Below are 20,808 nucleotides of genomic sequence, written 5' to 3' on the forward strand. Positions count from 1 at the left end.
TTCTTAATCCCTCCCCTTTCTCACCCAACCCCCAAGCTCCTTCCCATCTGACAACCATCAAAATGTTCTCTGTATCTATGAGTTTGTTTTTGTTTTGTTCATTTGTTTATTTTGTTCTTTAGATTCCACATATATGTGAAATCACATTGCAACTGTCTTTCGTACTGTCTGTCATACTCCACTCAGCACAATTCCCTCCAGGTCCATCCACACCGCTGCAGATGGCAAGAACCCATTCCTTTTCCTAGCTGAGCAATATTTCATTGCATATATGTACCACCTCCTTTGTATCCATTCATCTATTGACAGACACCCAGCTGTTTCCATCTTGACCATTGTAAACAATACTGCAATGAATCTATAGATGCACATATCCTCTTGAAGTAGCATTTTGGATTTCTTCAGATAAATACCCAGAAGTGGGATTACTGGGTCCTTCTTTATCACTTGTTATAGTCTTTGTTTTAAAATCTATTTTGTCTGGTATAAGTATTGCTACTTCAGATTTTATTAGTTTGTTTGTTTCCATTATCATGAAATGTGTTTTTACCATCACTTTACTTTCAGTGGGTGTCTTTTGATCTGAAGTGAGTATCTTGTAGGCAGCATATGTAAGGGTTTTGTTTTCTTATCCATTTAGCCACTCTATCTTTTGATTGGAGAATTTAAACCATTTACATTTAAAGTAACTGTTGATAGATATGTAGTTACTGCCATTTTATTATTCATATTTTTGATCTCTCTCCTTTTTTTTTTTTTTTTTGTCATCTTAAAGAAGTCTGTCTAAGACTTCTTATAATACTGGTTTGGTGGTGATGAACTCCTTCAGCTTTTCCTTGTCTGGGAAGCTCTTTATCTATCCTTTGATTATTGTAAGTTCTTGCTTTTCATCACCTTTAATATTTTGTGCCAATCCCTTCTGGCCTGCAATTTCTATTTAGAAATCAGTTGACAGTCTTCTGGGCACTCCCTTGTGGTAACTAACTGCTTTTTCTCTTGTTGCTTTTAAGATTCTTCCTTTGTCTTTAACCTTTAGCATTTTAATTATAATGTGTCTTGGTGTGGGCCTGTTTGGATTTATCTTGTTTGGGATTCTTTGTGCTTCCTGGCTTTGTATATCTATTTCCTTTGCCAGGTTAGGGAAGTTTTCCATTATTATTTCTTCAAATAGGTTTTCAATTCCTTGCTCTCTCTCTTCTCTCTCTGGTTCCCCTCTGATGTGAATATTGGTACACTTGATGTTGTCCCAGAGGCTCTTTAAAGTCTCATTTTTTTGGATTCTTTTTGCTGTTCTGATTGAGTGTTTTCTGTTACCTTATCTTCTAAATGACTGACTCAATCTTCTGCTTCATCTAATCTACTGTTGATTCCCTCTACTGTAGTCTTCATTTCAGTTTTTATATTCTTTATTTCTGAATGGTTCTTTTTTATGCTTTCTATCTGTAGGGACGGAGTCCCAGAGAGCAGTTTCCAGGTTCTTGGCCTTACATGGAAAGGTGCTGGCTCGGTGATTAGATACCCATCAGCTGTAATCAGATGGCCATCAGCTGTAACCAGTTAGCCACTAGCCACTAATAAAACTGCCATGGCTATGCTGGAAGGCGGTTGGCAGAGAAGAAGATGGCGAATTGCAGATCGTGTGGATCCTGTTTCAAGTATCTCCAACCCAGCTGCCAGCGAGAATATAGAGGTATGAACCCCCTATCCATGGCTCCATTGGTGTTCCTTTATGGCCTCACCATATTCTGTGTCCACCCACCAAGAGCAGAACAAGAGTCCCTGTGTTACACTATCTCCATTTTTATGTTTCCTATCTCTTTGTTGAAATTCTCCCTTAGATCACTGGGCATCCTTACAACCAGTGTTTGGAAATCTGTGTCTGGTAGATTGCTCACCTTTATTTTGTTTCCTTGTTTTTCTGGAGTTTTGTTCTGATCTTTCATTTGGGACATGTTTCTTTGTCTCCCCATTTTGGCTGCTTCCCTGTGTTTGTTTCTATGTATGAGGTAGGCCTGCTATGTTTCTTTGTCTTAGTAGAATGGCCTTCTGTAGTATGTGTGCTGTGGGGCTCAGTAGCAGTCTTCCTGGTCACCTGAGCTGGGTGCTCCAGGTGTATCCCTTGTGTGGGTTGTGTGTGCCCTCCTACTGTAGTTGAGACTTGCTTGCTGTTTGCACATCAGTGGAAATGATTGATCCTTGGGCTGATTAGTTGTGAGTACTGGCTGTGACTACAGTGGAGGAGCTGTTGTGCAGGGCATGACCCCATGGAGCAGGATTTGCTTGAGCTCTGGTAATTGCCCAATGTGCCCTTTGTGTGTGTGTTGTCTCTGGAGGTGTTGTCTCTGGAGGTGTTGCTCTGGCTGGGTTGAAAGCTGGCTACCAGGCATGCCAGTCTCAGTGCCTCCTGGGAGGGGCCTCATCACAGGCCAAGTTCAGCCACAGCCTGTGCCCTACCTGGGGCTACCTAGTATGAGTCACAAAGCAATCTGCTGATTGCTGCTACCTGCATTGGGCTTGGAGGTGCCATGAGAAGCCAACTGAGGCTGGCTGTCACTAGTGCTGGGATTGGGATTGCTCAGCCAGGTATATGGGACATGCTGAAGCCAGGTGTTACTTATTTGGGTTTTGTGAACCTTTCAGAGATTTTAGGAAAGTCTGTAGCATGAGCCAAGACAAGCTGTTTATATGGAAAAGCCACTGGAAGCAACTTGTGTGGGCCTGAAAGTTGGATGTGGCAGGGTCTCAGGGAATGAGGACAAATGAATGGTGTTAGCCAGGTTGATGGAGACACAGATATGATGGCCACCTGTGTCTGCATGCAGGGAGGGGGCAGGACTCAATTAAGAAATAATGGCTTCTGTCAGCTCCTGCTGTCTGGGAGAAAGCTGCTCATCAAGCCCTCAGCCTGGAGCCTGACACTTCAGTTCCTCCCTGTATGTCCCTAGTGCCTTTCAAGCTGCTGCCCTAACACTGGAGCTCAGAGCAAGTGAGTTGGTCAGTGAATAAGTCCATGCCTGGGCCCTTTAAGAGGAGTACCTGGGGGTGTGGCTGCCCTCTGTCTCAGCCACAATCTCTGCTGCTTTACACAGCCAGAGTTGTGGAGACTTCTCTCTCTGGTACTGAAACACTCGTCTTCCAATTTTTAATGGAAGCAGAGATATCCTTTCCAATTTTTAATGATCACATGCGCGTTTGGGACCATATCGTTACATGTCTCTGCCCCTCTTGCAAGTCTCAAGGTGGCTTCTTCTATATATCCTTAGCTGTAGGGCTTTGGTTCAGCTAGACTTCTATAGTTTAGTTGTGATTTTAATGTGGTCATGAGAGGAGGTAAGCATAGCATTAACTTACTCTACCGTCCTTACCAGATCCTGGATGATAGATTTTTATACAATGACTTTTGCCTAACCAGTTTCCTCATTCACATATGGAATTATTGAGTATGAAAGATTAATTGAAGTGTCCCACATGATTGCACGGCTAATTCTTACTAGAATCCAGTTTGCAAGCTCAGAGTTTCATATTGTTTTCACATATAAACTCTATTATCAGAACTTATGGAAGATAATAACAGCCTGCTAAATCCATGCTCCTGCTTTAAAATGAACTTAAATATATCCAAATCATCCCAGACATATAGTGATCTCTCTTTAGAAATATTTCCAAAGGAGGTGATATGATTCTTTAGTGCCTAAGCTTCAATTTTAATTGATGTCTCCTGGCATTTTGAATAATAATCATCCTTATTTTCCTTGGTTAGTTATTGATTATGGCCTAAAGTTTGGTACCGTTTTTCATAGGCCTGTTTCATAGACTTTCTTATTTTGGACTGAGGGACAGAGGACGAGTTGCTTGGGTCATGCCAACTTTGCCTTGGGTAGGGCATCAGGTCGTATTTGGAGCAGAGCTAAAAGGGACACTCCATATGGGCTGACCATCTAGATATGATTTGATCTAGACCTCTTGTATGGCAGCAAGAAGAACATGACTGTTGTGCCCAGATGAAGAGCTACTAGGTTGTTTGATTCTGGCTCAGAAAGAGGCAGAGATGAGGTTCTGGCATAACCTCCTTCCAGAGCTAAACATGGAATCACAGAATATTAGGCCTGGAAAACACTTTAGAATTTATCTTGTTCAACCCCACATTTTACAGTAATTGGTGTGAGGCCTGAAACATGACTTTTCTAAGAATCTATAGCTAGTTAGTGGCAGGCTTAGAACTTGGAAGCTCCTAAATGTCATAACTATTGTTCATCTGTTTTTGTTTATTTTCTGTCTTTGCTATTTCTGTTTTTTACCTACCTCATTCAGCTATTGACATAACACAACACACACACACCACACACACATACAAACACACACACACATCTTTGCTTCTCTACCAAACTTCTGGAGTTGATGATGGTGCTGATAGCCAAGGTCTAAATCTATAAAAATGTTTTGAATGCCTATTATGAAGGTAGTGTGGTAAAGTAGTGTGGTAAAGTAGAAAGATCACTAGATTTAAGGTTAGAAGAACAGGGCTTGCCTTCGGTTCTAACATATTTATAGAGGGAATCTGCTTTTTTGAGTCTAGGTGTCCTCATGTATAAAATTCAGATAGAGAGTTAAAGGTAAGATAGAGAGGAGAGGAATGGCTTGGGAGCGTCTCAGGGTTAGGCTGGGACAGTGGGGTCCAATGATTATGTTGCTGTGAGTTTGGCTATCTTTGAGACCTGTTTGTGAAAATGCATTGTATACTTCAGTGTCCTCTCCACTGCTTACAAAGTTTTGCTTAACTTGGCCTTGAGACTGGGCCTCTAAGCTCAGCTTGCCACCAATAGCACCATAGGCTATCCATTGTGATTCAAGACATTTGCGCCCTTAGTAACTCTTCTGTGGCCTTGGCTGTGGCAACAAGCAGCAGGTATGGTGGTGGCAGTAGGGAAGAGCATTCCAGATCTGCTGAAAGGGAAAGCACACAACTTGGGGAGCTTTCCAATCGGAGCCTCATATTTACCAACAAAATTGTTGTGAAGAGTTAAAGAGGAAACATTGGTCAAAATACTTTTAACTGCTACGGGGAGGTAACATTGATTGAGAGTCTAATTTCAATGGCCATCTTATTATTTTCCTTTTTATTTATTAGATTTGTAATGAAACAGAAGTAACTTTCGTTACTCAGGGAACGTTGGAACCACCCTCCCTTGCTTCCTTAGCACTCGAGAAGTTGACTTTGATATCGCCATGTAGGTCATTCCAGGCCAGTCCAATGAGAAGCTCAGAGCAGTATTTGGCAAGGGAGAGAATTAGAAAATGTACCAGAACTATACCCCACCATAATGGAAATAAAAAAACAATCTTGGATTCCGGGGAGAAATTCACCAAAATGAAAATTCAACTGTGGGGAGCTCTAGTTTGGAAAGATTTTTTTGAGCTTTGTAGTTCTTTTACTTCACTTCTTAGCAAAAAAAGAGAAATCAATAAGCCACAAGCAGTTTCTGAGGGGCAAAGGAAAGCATGACTTTTTTTTTTTAAGTGGGAACTTTTTGGAGACATTCTGAGAAAATCGAGTGGGTTGGAATGAACTAATCATTCCAAGGTTACAATTTGGGGACCAGAAACAGAAGTTGGGAAGGGAAACCTTGTAATGTAAATGACGAAGACCAAAGAGATTGAGAATAAACAAGAAGGTTTTTCCAAGCCAGAAATTAATTTATTTTAATGTGAAGTGTTTGATTAAGTCAGAGGAGCAAAAAAACCTTACGTACAATATTTTAAACTTCCAGACAAAGCAAAATCCAAAGCATACTCAAAGAGATTGTTTTCTGTGATGGTACAAGAAGGTGATATATATTTCAAAGTTTTTACTGTGTACCTAGTTAGATTTTTCAACTTCTCTGTAGCTTTTCCTAAGAACCTATTGCAAAGTCTTCTTTGTAACCTATACTGGTAAATCTCTGCTAGCATGCATATTATGTATCTCATATGAATAAGACAGTGAAGATTGCTGGAATGTTAGAGCTGGCTGGTGCTTGTCTTAAAAATGGTGTTGGAAAGCAGGATGTGGAGACTTATGAAGCTGTTTGTAAAGACTTAAATATTAGCAAGAAAGATATGACACTTATCCTCATCATCTGGTCACAGATATGCTTGTTTAGCATTTCCCTTGATACACTGGCCATTTATCAAAACTTTTTCTTTTCCTGACCCAAGGCAATTTCTCAAATTCTACATCCTGCAGAAAGAGAAGTTGGGTTAACATCCATTATTATTCAGCTTCAGCTTCAGGTGTACAGTGCAGTGGTCAGGCAGCTACATCGTCCATGACATGGTCTCTCTAACAAGACAAGACAAATATCCATTGATTTGGGAGAAGGGGGTTATAACTTTGTGAGGGGTATAAATATCTAACTATTATATTGTTTTGTACACCTGAAACTAAAAAAACAAACAAATGATAACCAGTAAATAAAATAAATAAATAAAAAATAAAGAATAAGTTGGGTTAAGACTATGAGTTCCCCAGGGTTTTCTTCAGTATTTCTTTCCTTATTGAGATCTCCTTTACCTAAAAATTTTATAGACAACCACACAAGTAGAAAACAAGCAAAGCCCAAAACAAGAGAAGTGATGGATTTTACCAGGGATTACCACACCCCCTTCCTTCTGACTCACTCAATTCAAGCTGTCTTTCAAGGGAGTCCTATTCAACAGTTTCTGGGCAGTTTTTTCAAGACCACTCCTGAATTTTTCCATCTCTGAATTCTTATCATATGAATAATCTACCTCATGCTATTGGGATTAGTTTGACTCATGTCCTTCCTGATCTCTTGTAGGTATATATTAAGTAGTCATATATCTCAACTTGAAATTATGGGCTCTGTGAGGGCAAAAACATTCTATACTTCTCTTCTATACCTGCACATTGTAGGATGTAATAACTGCATTTGGGTGCTGGTAAGTACTGAAGAACAGAGAAAGTCCTCAAAGATAAGTCTCTCTCTCTTTCTCTCTCTCTCTCTCTCTCTGTATGTATGTATATATATATATATATATATATATATATATATATATATATATATATATATACATGTATATATATATATATATATATATATATATATATATCCATATACAGAGGGTGCCAAAAAAATTAATACACTTTTTTAAAAAGGAGAACTGTATTAAAATTGTAATACTCAGTATATACCGATAACAAAAGATGAATACAAGTCACATTTGACTTCTGCAATTACAAGAGGTGCTCAAAGTAGTTCCCATCAGTGTCCAGACACTTCTGATTATGGCGAACTACCATCTTTTCAGTCTTATTCCTGAACTGTATTTCCTCTTACTGTAAGTAGCAAGCACATTGTTGGGCTACATGATTCTTCTATTTAAAAGCAACCCTTCTAAATTCAGAAAAACAAAATTAAATAAATTCTGAGAAGGGAATGAGCAATGGTAATAGGCTCAACACCCTTTTGTTAGAGGATTAAAGCATTAATCATCCTATTATCTGCTATTTTGAGCCTTGCCAAAGTTGCTGGGGGTCGATAGGAACTAGTTCCAATTAAAGAACTTTAGAACTTTCCCTCTTATATCACCCAGTGTTTTGGATTGAAAGAAGATGAATGATGATAACACGGTCTCAATAGTCTAATTGCCATTGCTTTCCATTTTTTTGCTAAGAAATTGTAGAAAAGGTCACTGAGGATTTAAAAAATTAAAAGCTTCATTGTCAGCAAGTATCACTAATGCATATAATTACTATTTTAGATTATCAAGAAGGCCTAAAGACAGACATTTTATTTTAATGCTCACTATTCAATTGCATTAGTGACATTTGCTAATAACCCAAGGAAGTTTCCTACTGTGCTGGTGAGTTTCGAGTTGTAAAGTGTCACATTTTGACATGGGATGCCAGCCTGTGTATAATACACATAAAGAGAGCAAGAATCAATAAGCATGTCAATTTAAAAATGTTAAAAACCTGCAATATTCCCCAATAACTCCATTAGGAAAGACAAAATGTAATGGACAGTAACAGTAATTTCTTGACAGACTGCCCACTAGACTGCTTTGCAGAATTGGCACAATTTACATTTAAAAAGTTAGGAGAATCCTGGCAGATTGAAGTTGGCAGGTAAACTAATTCTGCAAAGTAGTAAACATGGGTAGGTTAATTGCTAAAGCTTCAAGAAACATCCTTCCTTGGTGTATTGATTAAAAATAAAAAAAAAATTCAATGTTTCCAGCCTTTAGAGAATAACCTTGTATGATTAAGAAAATATTGGATAGTTAATTTATTCAGTCTTTGATATATTTCAATTATTCCTCTAACAGCCTCCCTGGACTTTGAGATGAAAGCTCAGTGTGTCATTACCAGATGTTAAGTTTATTTGTGCATGCTAGTAAAACACTTAGTGACCAGTTTATTTTGTTATTTGGAAGAAGAAGAAAGATGACTCAGTTTAGAAGTTTAGATGTACTCCAATATGGTGCTTTGGCTGAAAGAAAGTGTTATCTAGCCTCCTATAATGAGGAATCTACTTATTGTGCCGAGTGGGATGTCATGCGTATATATTTTAAAAGTTTCTTAATTTTCCTGATTATGAAAGTAACAAGTGTTCATCATGGAACATTTGAGTTGAAAAGGAAAAATAAATTACTGGAAATCTCATATAAAAACCCTCACATTTTAATTTTATTTCTTCACTTTTACTGTGCAGAGCTTTCTGTGCACAGTTGTCCATTTATGTGCTCAGTTTTGGATATTTTTCCCCCAGCTTAACATTATAACCTAAGAATGTGCCTATGTTGGCTCAAATTATGAATGGATAGTTGAGTTCTGTTGAGTGGGGGGGGGGTTCCATAATTTGCCTAGCCATTATCATATTGTTGACTATTTGAGTAGTTTTTAATATTTCACTATTTTAGTAGAGCTGCAAAGGAAATCTTTGTGAACATCACTTTTTTTGTATTTTTGTATTATTTTTCTACGGTTGAGTCACTAGAGTAGAATTTTTAGTCGAAGGGTATGATAATATAATGGGTTTATAAAATGGAAGTTGTGGCTGAGGCAACATAGTACAAGACATAATATATTCCATAGGAAATATTAGACACGATGCCACATTTTAAGGAGATTATTAAAAGCCAGTTACATTTGACTTAATTCTTTATAACATCAAGAGTATAAAGGGGTTATGATTTGATTATTAGAGGGAATTTTGGGTGCAAGTTTTCTTTGCTGCGGGTTTCCCTTCTTTCCCTCCAAGGAAATGAATGGGATGTGCCTGCACCTCACCTCACCTTAGATAAGTTATTAATGCCTCTGTTGGTTTGAACGACATGTTGAACCAGTTTCTGACTTATATCCTAGAGATCTAAATGGTGGGTGACAGTCTGGCTAAATGCTGTGACGAGGGCACAAAGGAGAAATTGCCAAATGGGACAATTTGAAATCCCAAAGTTTGTCCAGGAAGATTTGTGGGAGTTTCGCATGGGCCACATGTTGGCAGTTACATGAGAGAAAGCCAGCGTAGCTTCATCTTTGGTTCCGTCCAACAAAGCTATATGTCAATGCAGTAGATTCCTGGAGTCTGAAAAGGTACAAGCTTGAAAAAAGATACATTTGCCATTGTTGAGGATACTCAGGCCTCTGAAAACCCATGAAAGAAAAAAGAAAGAGGGAAAACAAATATGGTGGCATAAATAGAGAAATTTTTAAAATTTGAACGTGTTGAGTTGAAGGTACCGGTGAGCCATTTAGATGGAGGTGCCTAGAAGACAATGGAGTGTCCCAGTTGGAGCTCAGAGAGACCTCAGCTAGAGATGTGGATATTGGCTCAATCATGTGTACAAGAATGTTGGTGGCTTGAAACTGTCTAAAGAGGGTATTAAGTGAGGTGAGAAGAATCCTGGCTTCTGTCTTTCTGGAAATGGATGAAAATCTAGCAGAAGAGCCTGAGAAGGGAAAAAGAGATAGATCCAAGGAGATCCAGGACTGAGCAGTTTCCTCACCAAGGTGGGAGAGGATTCTAAGTAGGGTGTAGTATATAAAGAGGCCAAGTAGGTTGGATTTTAAGATTAAGTTGTTTGGGGCAAGTAGTGGGACACTGGTGATTGTATTGGCTAAGCCTCCCTGTAATGATGGAAGCAGGCACCTGACTGAATAGTGAATGGGTAGAGAAAGTGACTCTGTATGAAGATCATTCTTTCTAGGATCTTGATTGTGAAAGGAAGACCAGATATATTATAGTGAGAGAAAGGCTTAAAAGATCAAGGGAAAGACTTGAGCACTTGTGTAGGTCAAGGTAAGATGTCAATGGAGTGCTTTGCTTTATTGTACTTCACAGATTCTGCATTTTTAACATTGAGATAAGACCCTCTACCAGCAAAAAGATTATGCCTCACTGAAGGCTCAGATGATGGTTAACATTTTTTAGCAATAAAATACTTTTTAAAATTAAGGCATGTACATTTCTTTTTAGACGTAACGCTATTGCACATTTAATAGATTATGTAGTATAACATAAACATAACTTTTATATGCCTGGGAAACCAGAAAAATCATGTGACTTGCTTTATTGCGATATTTGCTTTGTAATGGTGGTCTGGAACTGAACCCGCAATATCTCTGAAATATTCCTGCAGTCCACCCTTATCCATGGTTTTGCTTTCCACAGTTTCAGTTACGTGCAGTAAATCTGGGTCCAAAGATATTAAACTGAAAATTCCAGAAATAAACAATTCATAAGTTTTAAATTGGGTACCATTCTGAATAGTGTGGTGAAATCTCATACCATCCTGTTCTGTCCCACCAATAATGTGACTCATCCCTTCACCCAGAGTATCCACACTCTGTATGCTACCTGCCCATTAGTCACTTGGTAGCCGTCTCTGTTATCAAATCGACTGAAATGGTATTGCAGTGCTTGTGTTCAAGTCACTCTTATGTAGCCTAACACTGTGTCACACTGCCTGCATTATTCATCTCACTTCATCTCATCACGCAGGCATTGTGTCATTTCACATCATCACAAGAAGAGGGTGAGTGTGATACAATGAGATATTTTGAGAGAGCGAGACCACATTCAGATAACTTTTATTACAGTTATTGTTATAATTGTTTTATTTGATTATTAGTTATTATTGTTAATCTCTTACTGTGCTTAATTTGTAAACTCTATCATAGGTATGTATATATAGGAAAAAAACATAGTATATATAGGGCTTGGTATTATTCCAGTTTCAGGCATCCTCTGGGGTTCTTGGCATGTATATTCCCTGTGGATAAGGGGGTCTACTGTATGGGAGAGAGAAGGATTAACTAATGGATTTAGAACCTAGAGAAATCAAGAAGAGATTCGATTAAGAGTCTCCTGGTCCTCTGAATTGGGAACTATTAGATAATTTAATGTACATAAAGCAAGGAATGCTGTGCAACCCTAAAAAAGAATGATATCTTTCTTTAGCATTGATATGGGACAGACTCCAATATATATTGTGAATGCCAACAGCAAGATAAATAGTGCATTTATTAATAGTATGCTACGAGGGCTATGATAAATGGTAATGCAGATTGTATACTAATATGTGAATGATGTCCCTCTGTAATTGTGCATTGCATGGTCCTCTAGGTGACATCCCCCAGGTGTGAGATAGCACCTTACATTATTTTTGCTGGGGGACACTTTTCAAGATTCTAGGTATTCCTTTGTTCTGGTCATTGTTCATAAGAGTAATTTTTTGATCATCTAACATCCCATTTATCTATTTTTTCACGGATATTCACCAATCGGACTGGTGGATCAGATTCTCTGCTCTGCTTGTAACCATGTTTTTAAGTTGAACTTTCATAAAGTGGCCTACTGGGGATAATTTGGTTCTTCATGTCACTTGTTCACAGAAAGAGAATGCGTCGCCATGCTGACACGAGTATCTCTGCTTAATGGTCAGGCCTCTCCTAAATGAATACATTGTCATTCTGGTGTATATTATTAATATCAGTCTGCAAGAACTTGATTAATGAGAGTCTAACCCTCAGAGTCAGACCTACTTCAGTGTGCTAACAAAGCCACGTGTCTCCCCCTGTTCCTGCAAGTTAAAGGTCAGTTTGTAGACTGTGGTGAATTCAATAAGCTCAGTTTTACTTGTGCAGGCTCATTGCAGGCAGTCATCTGGCCTTTTCTTGTTGAGGCTGTTAAAGAAAAAATTACTCATGACACTTATTGAAGATCATAAGGAAGACTTTATTCAAATAGGGACCACCTCAATAGGTGTAGGGACCACCTCAATAGGTGTAGGGACCACTGCAATGGGGTTTTGCAAGTGGGGAGAGAGATGGGGTTCAACCCTGAATACATCATAAGCAAGTAAGAATTTATGGCCAAGCAGGAGGGTGGGGTCAAAGGATGGAAAAGTACTGAGAGGAAACATCAGGAGTAAGTGGAGTTTCTTGTTAAACTGCCGTAACAGGATTCTTGTCGAAGGCAGACAAAGGTGATCAGGCATCCCCTGGGGGATGATGGAGGATGAAGAACCTCATCAGATATTGAGGGTTATCAGATACTGAGGATGGGGCATTCTGATTAAGCTGATTCAGTAGGATTCTTGCTAAAACTGGACAATGCAGAAACAAACAAGACCAAAAGTCAAGGGCTAGTTGAAAAAGAGCTCAGAGTAGCCTGAGTAGAATTTGGTCAAGAAGAGAGTTCTTGTCAGTGCCCCTTTGTTATATAAGTCATTTTCTATTCAAATGCAATGGCTTGATGGCCTCGGTCTTCTCTGTAAAGAAGGAGGAAAAGTCATGTGCATTGGGGAGTGTGGGACAGTGGAGGGTGTGTGAAATGGGGAGGAGAACTGAAAAGAACTATTGAGCCTTGTTAAAAATGTAGCTGGGGTGTCTGAGGTGGCTGAGGACTGTTCAGTTTTTAAGTTCCACATCCTAGGAACCCCTTCAGATTTAGTAAACCAGGCCCACTGGTCACCCTAGATGCAGCTGACATTGGAGACTAAAAATTCATAGAAAAATGAATCAGTAGGATTCAGTGATTTCTTCTAGAGGATTTCAGTAGCTAGGGAGTTGAGTCAAAAACATGGGCGTTTGGATTGATCCCACATCACAGGGAGGTTGCTAAACGAGATGATGGATCAGGGATGTTGAGAAAGTTGAAATCATCTAGGTAGAGCAGGGCAGGATGTAAGGTGAGGTTAGTCACATGTCTGAGTGGCACCTTTGGTCTGTGTCTTCTGAGTCTAGCCTCCTGCCCTATGCTTGCAAAGGGAGCAAACACTGACTGAAGAGGAGCAGAATGTCCTAATCAGCTAATCTTGTTTCTCAATCAGTTAAGGTGTGGAAATACTGCTCTGGTAAGAGAATTTAGGCAGACAACAGCAGGGGACCTCAAGCAAGAGTAACAAATAAGAGTCCTCCTCACATCCTTTTGGAAGGTTCTATAGAATGGAATGCTGGAACTTGAAGTGACTTTAGCATTCTTCTGGTCCAATTTCTTCCTTAGATATCTGGGAAGGTTAAATAAATGTTTCTATTACAAATGAGTATGTAAAGGTTCATTGACATTTTCCCTATTATTTTGAGAGTGATTGAATCAATCACTGAATGAGCAGTTCAGTTTGGTTAAGAAGAGAACAGAAATAACCACAAAATACTTAGCCAGCTTTTTGCATGTGTCTTAATAATATTGCTCCAATGCTTCACATTTTGATTCATGCTAAGATAATATCAGATTGGAGAAGAGTTAGACTGATTCTACATACTATATAGACCGAGATTCACACCAGTCATACTACTGATAAAAGAGTGATCAGTGTTTCAAAAAAACAAACTCATTGCTCAATATTGAATAATCTTATAATTAGCATGTCTACAATAGTAGTCTGAGTTGCTGTTAAATTCAACTCAGAGGCAATTATTAAGTGTCTATAATTATGGAACAATACGTAGATGCTGTAGGACAGAAACTGACAATTCAGTTTGGCTGCATGGGTTAGTCAAGTGTGGTAGGTATAACAGGACCACTTCTCTTCCCTGCCTCCTTCCCTTCAAGATTTATATGTCCTAATCCTCGGGACCTGTGCATATGTTATGTGACATGGCAAGAGGAAATTAAGATTGCTAGTCAGCTGACTTTAAAATAGGGAGATTATCTTTTATTACCTGGGTGGGCCCTGTATAATCACAAGGATCCTCAAAGGATGGAAGAAGGAGGCTGAGTCGGTATCAAAGTGATGCAATGTGAGAAAGCCATTGCTGGCTTTGAAGATGGAAGGGAGCCAGTAACCAAAGATGCATGAAGGCTCTAGAAGCTGGAAAAGGCAGGGAAACAAATTCTCTCCTATATTCTCCAGAAAGGAATGCAGCCCTGCTGACACCTTGTTTTTAACCCAGTGAGACCCATTTTGGACATCTGGCATCCAGAACTGTGGGATAATAAATTCATGTTGTTTTAAGCCACTAAGTTTTTGACAATTTGGTAGTGCATTCCAAAGAAATGAACAGAGCACATAACATAAAGTAGTGAAGGGGTATCTTGAAGACAGCATGGAGAAGTAGCACTGTAGCAATCTAGAGAGTGCCTACTCCACCAACAGCTCCTCTTCAGCTCCAGCCAATGGTTCATCATGGGAATAAAAAAGCTCAGAGTTGCCAAATTTTTCCATTTTTCAAAATAAGGTGAAAATACACTGAAAGTTACTATTTTTATTTAACTGTTCACAATGAATTCAAATCATAAAAACAAACTCTTGCACGTGTACTTGTGTAGATGTATATGAGGATATTCATCACAGTATAGTTTGTGATAGCAAAGAATTGGAAACAGGCTAATTATCTATCAAATATGGGTTTACATAGTAAATATAAATACGTACGATGAAAAATGCATACTGTAGTCAAAAGCAATGAATTGTATATTCTAAACATGTAAGTAAAGATGTATATAACAGGATGAGACATGTAGCACGACACCTCATTCATTAGTATAAATTATACCCTTAAAACAATATGTATTGTTTAGGGGTAGTTATGTGTGTAAATAATGGGAGGAATGTGATTAAGGATGGTAGCTGACTAGGTGAAAAAAGCCAGGATGAAAGAGATAAGAATAAAAGGAGGAATGTATAGGACTTTTGCTGATCGTGTGCTATGAACCGAGGGGCCCTGCTCAGTTCTGGTTGATTACTGTTGGCCAGAGCAGAGAAGACTGGAGGTCAGGTTAGAGCCATGGGTTTGTTTCCACTGAGGGTACAAACATAACAAGGACATAGTCCATCTCTTTAAAAGTTTTATGGAGAACTGGGGCAGAAAGATGTGTAAATGAGGCAGAATTAAAAACAAAACAAAACACAATGCAGTTATAAAAAAATGAACATTAATTCGTTTATTAATTAATTCATTTTATTTATTTATCCAACAATTCTTCAAATATTTATGAAGTTCATTGCAGTATGTCTGTGTCGTATAGGATTTGGTTATAAGAGTAGTAAGAGCTGTATGTAATTTTGTTTTTAAATTCCACCCTGCCTTTCACCCTATGAGTAGGTTCAATACTAGTGGCACGAAAGTTAGCCTTTCTGAATTTTGGATTCCTCCTTGGCCTAAAGGGCAGTACTTCTGTTCTAACTCCATGTAGGATTGTTGTGAGAAAATAAGTGGGAAAGCTCTTATGCAGTGCGAAGCATTCCATAGATGGAAGACACTTTTCCTGGGCTTCGTTTCTCCTTTTGGCATGGTTCTGTCCTTACTCTACTTCTCTGACTTTCCACTGCCTCTATCTGGTACCGCAACTGCCACTACCCAAGTCACTGCTATGGGCACTCAGGCTCCTTGCCCCATTTCCTTTCAATCTGGCTTGTGATTTGAGCAAGACAGGTATTCCTAAAACACCTCCTTTATTGCTGAGCCATGAACTCACAAGGGAAGCCATTTAGATGTTTTCCTCAATTTTATGCACATTACAGGAAACCCAGAAGGCTCACCTTGCAAATTTCCTCTTTATATCTGTTTCCAATCTTTCCATTAAATTTTTCTAAATTGTCTGCTGTGGTGAGGATGTGACCTTTCTTTTCCTTTGCTCTAGACAATTCCTTTATCCATGTTTCACCAACTAAACGATCCTCTCCCCTACAAGCAGTTATGAAGATTCATTTGTGGGAGAAACTTTCCTGGAGTAGAAGTATTCATGCTGTGATGTTTCCTGGAAAAAAATTTATTCCTGATAATAGGCCTCAGAGTGTCTGCCTAATTCCCACTGATACACATCTGTTCTATAAAGAGACATCTCTTTGGAATCAGTGGGATTTTAGAACAACTCATCAAAGGAGGTATGAAAATCAGGTTGGGGGCAAATTTTCACTTTGGAGCCAAATACCTCTACCAGAATAATAAAGGAATCCATATGTTCAAATTTATTAGCTCTTATTGACTATTTAAACTATAAGCTTCGGATGAAATGAAACAGTTACCTGAAAGTTATGAAAAGATGGCTCTGTTTCATAGTTGGAGTTCTCAAGCATTTTTGGTGTTAAAGCAGTGCATAATTATATGAGTATGTTAGCTATAAACTGAAGCTGTTTCCTGAAGGGAACACATTTTCGCAATAACTCCCATTCAACCGAAGTTCTCTGCAAACCAAAAAAGAGTTGAATTCCTCGTATTTACTTTTTATTGTTTGAAAATTGCTATAGCATTGCAAGTGTTATAGATGTTTGGAAAAGAAGAATGGGGCATTATTAGAAACATATCTCTGGGGCATAATTTAACATCACTAGTAGGAGATGGGAGATATGGCTTCATACTGAAAAAACAATGTCTGAGAAATATTATCAGTAACATACTACTAAAACTAAAGGCTGGACTGATTAAATCAGTGAGAGTTTGGCTACATAAAAACAGCATTATTGCAACTTGTGGAAAGAAGGGAAACAGAAAGTAGCTATACTGGTAAGATAGATTGTACTGGGATAAAGAACACATTCCAAATAATTATTAAAGGGTGAATAAAACATTAATAGGTCCCTTGCAGAGTCATTGCACATCAATTGATTTTTCCTAAGGACTCAATTATGCAGGTGGGAAATATAAAAAGGGGAAGTAAGATCACTAAAGTTTTGATTCGCCTGTGGACATAGAAAGTTGAAAGTGAAATTAGGAACCCAGGTTTTTTGTTTTGTTTTCCTTTTCTTTTTTTCACAGAAACTCGTTTATTGCTAAATGTGATATTTGAAATATTTTTTGCACAAACTGAGAACTCACTTACCAAAACATTTAAACTACAGTATTCCTGATGGCCTTCTTTATTTATTCTGACAATATAAATTATTTTTATTGCAAAATAATTGAAATGAAAAGGAAATTAACCTAAGTAATTAGGGCAGTAAAATATTTGATTTTGAGTCATACCTCCTAGAATCTGGGTTAATTAAAACAATTTTTTAAATTTAAATTATGATTTTAATTATAAAAAAGTAAATCATGCATATATTAAAAATTCAAATAGTGCATTATTAGTTTAAAATGAAAAGTAAAAATATCCTTTTCTCTGACTCGTATTCTCATGTTCCAGAAGTTAACAATAACTTTCTTTTGTATGCCTTTTTATGCTCCTGTAAGATTTTACTGTGTTTATATAAAAATTATGTAACATATATTCCAAATTCCTTTGGTTATACAAATTGAACGATTATATGCATAGTGTTTTATGCCTTGCCTTTTTTACTTACCAGAATATTTTGGTTATCTTATCTTTCTAAATCATTGCGTTTAGATATCTCTTTTTCAATTGTGGTACATTATTCTATTTTGTGTTTTTCCTGTTTTTATTTAACCAGTTCTTTATTGATAAATATTTAGGTCATTCCTATTGTCATTTGTGTGTGTGTGTGTACACGTGCACACACATGCTTACATGAATACTAAAAAAAACAATGCTAACAGTTTATATCCTTGTATATGCATTTGTAACTGTATTTGTACACTCCTGCGAGTATTACTGAAGGAAATGTTCCTACATGCAGGATTTCTTGGCCAAATGAAGAACGCGTCTATTACATTGTACCAGATGTTTCCAAATTGTCCTTACAGAGATGTATCAGCATTTGTTCTTTAACAAAAATGCAGCAGAACTGCTTACAAATCCTTCCATAGTACTGATCCAAGTGTCTGAAAGAGAACAATGGTATCTTATTGCTACATTTTTATATCTTTAATAAAGAGTGAGGTTGGGGATGTTTTCCTACCTTTGCCTCCCACTTAAGTTCTTTTTCTCTGAAATGCTAGTTCATATCCTTGGACTAATTTTCTAATATATTACTTAACTGTTTCTTATTGATTTGTCAGAACTTTTATATATTAAGGAAATCATTGATGAATAATTTCTTCTCTCATGTTTCAAATATACTTTTCCTAGTTTGTTCTTTGCATTTTGATTTTGTAATAATTGTCTTTTGCACAGTTAATTAAAAATTTTTATGTAACAACATTGATCAAATTCTTCTTTTAGGGTCTCTGGAGTTTATTTGATATTTAGGAAGGTTTTCCTCACTCTAAGTTTATAAAAATATTCACTCATATTTTATTCCAGTTCTTTTAAATTTTAATTATTTTACATTTAAATCTAGAATATATTTTGTAGTAAGGAATAAGGTAGGAAATTTTTGAAATTCCTTTTTCCAAATGGCTAGATTGTCAGCTTACTTATGAATAATTTATTACTTCCTTGATAAAATAAAATTCTGTGATTATTAAAAATGAAATTCCTATATATATTTAGCTTTATTTTTTTTCTTTCTTTTTTTAAAATTAAAGTTTATTGGGGTGACAATGGTTAGTAAAGTTACATAGATTTCAAGTGTACCATTCAGTAATACATCATCTAGCTTTACTTTTATGCTACTGATTCTGTCCCTTTTACCTGTGTATATTATTCTTTGCTAGTACCAAATAATTTCAGTGACAGTTGCTTTAAAGCATGTTAACTATTTAATGGGGCTAGTTCCCCCTCATTATTCTCCTTTCACAGAATTTTCCAAGCTAAACATGTGTGTTCATTTTTCTAGATGACCTTGATCATCATTAAAAGACATTGCAAAATAGTCAATAGGATTATATTAATTTCATAGATCAATTTGGGGGAGAAAAGACATCATTGCAATATCAAATTTTCTTCATATTAATCTTGTATCATTCTTGTTAAGTTTATTTTTATTTTTTCCCTATTGTTGTTATCGTGAATGGGGTTTTTCTTTTATTGTACTTTGAATTTTTTATTGTATTTAAAAATTAGATTGATCTGCAGTAATGTATGTATATGATTAGGTTGCTCTGCCATGTTATATGTATGTGTAGAAACTATTACATATTATCTATCTATCTATCATCTATTTTTGTAGTTGTGTTATTCTTTGTAATAAGAGTTTGAAAATTTGCCTTCTTTTCCATGAGCTGGAATCTTGAGCCTCAGAATTATGTTTCTTGTAGTTTGGATAACATTCACACAATCTAGACAATAATTTCATACACATTTCAAATGGATTTGCACAGTATAGAACAATGTATCCTCCTATAATTCAATTTCTTTTCTGTGTTTATGTCCCATATTTTAAATTTTGTCTTTTTTCAAATCTTGATTAGTTTATTTAAAAATAGTTTTTATTGGATTTGTAAAGAAATCAGCTCTTGAATATATTTCTTTGCCTAATTTATCCTTTTCCTATTTAACTTTTATTATTTTCTTCCTTTAATTTTCAAGTTTTTTTCTTTCTTTATTCTAATATTTGGTTGACTTGTTAATTTATTTTTATTTTTCCCTGTTTAGTAATACAATGTAGACTATGATTATTCCATTAGAACATTACTATGTTTTATAGGTTCCAATGTGTAGGGTTATTTTCCAAAAATAACAGTTAAATCCATAACTGTTATTTTCCAGATATGCTATCATCTAAAATTTTTATTTTTTTAAAACAATTTTTCAAGTGGTTGGAAGGTTCTTTTTGTTTCATTTTTTTTCTTTTGTTGCGTTTAGTGTTAGTTTTATTGTATTATTGCCAGTGAATGCTTTCTGTACTATTTATGCTTTGTATAAGTTATTGTGGTTTTCTCTGTAGCTTCATATACGATTAGTTTTTGTACACGTTCCATGGGCCCTGGACAAAAAGATACACTCTCTTTTTGGGAGATATATAATTCAGTGAATCATTCATTCATTCACTTGTTGATTAATTTATGACTGCTTGTCTATTCATTGTAAAAAGGAGTGTTTATATTTGCCAGATTCCATTCTAGTCACCAGGGATGGTGGAGTGAATAAGGCAAAACATAACCTCTGTCTTAGTGGAGTTTTTATTCTAGTAAAAGACACAGAAACTTATCATGCAAATAAATGCAGGTACATTTCCATTACTAACACATGCTTTGAAGAAAAGTAAATCAGGTAAGGGGATGGGGAATGGCTAGATGAGGACTATCTTTAAAAATCCTCAGCAAAGTCCTCCTTGACTTGTGACATTTGAGCTGGGACTAGCACGAAGTGAGTGAGGGAGCAGTAAGTATTGAGAGAACAGCATGCCTGCCAGCGAAGAACTGGCAGTGATAAAACCTGGGTATTTGAGGAGAGCAGCACGGAGGTCCATATGACTAGTGTGGGATGAGTGAAGAGGAACCTTGTAGGAGGTAGATCAAAGAGACAGACAGGAACCATGATAATGAGTTTGGAAAGCTATTCGAAATTTTTGAAATAGAGGGTGACACAATCTTATTTATATTTTTAAAATATCACCCTGGTAGTTACCTATTAAGTC

The 20,808-nt window shown here is 37.0% G+C and overlaps 1 pseudogene; it reads left to right on the top strand.

Moving 5' to 3' along the window:
* The window catches only part of LOC117032488 (synaptosomal-associated protein 23-like), a 58,691-nt pseudogene that overhangs the window by 36,506 nt on the left and 1,377 nt on the right, over positions 1 to 20,808 (top strand).

Source organism: Rhinolophus ferrumequinum, chromosome 2 (assembly GCF_004115265.2).
Source record: "Rhinolophus ferrumequinum isolate MPI-CBG mRhiFer1 chromosome 2, mRhiFer1_v1.p, whole genome shotgun sequence".
Classification (NCBI taxonomy): Eukaryota; Metazoa; Chordata; class Mammalia; order Chiroptera; family Rhinolophidae; genus Rhinolophus; species Rhinolophus ferrumequinum.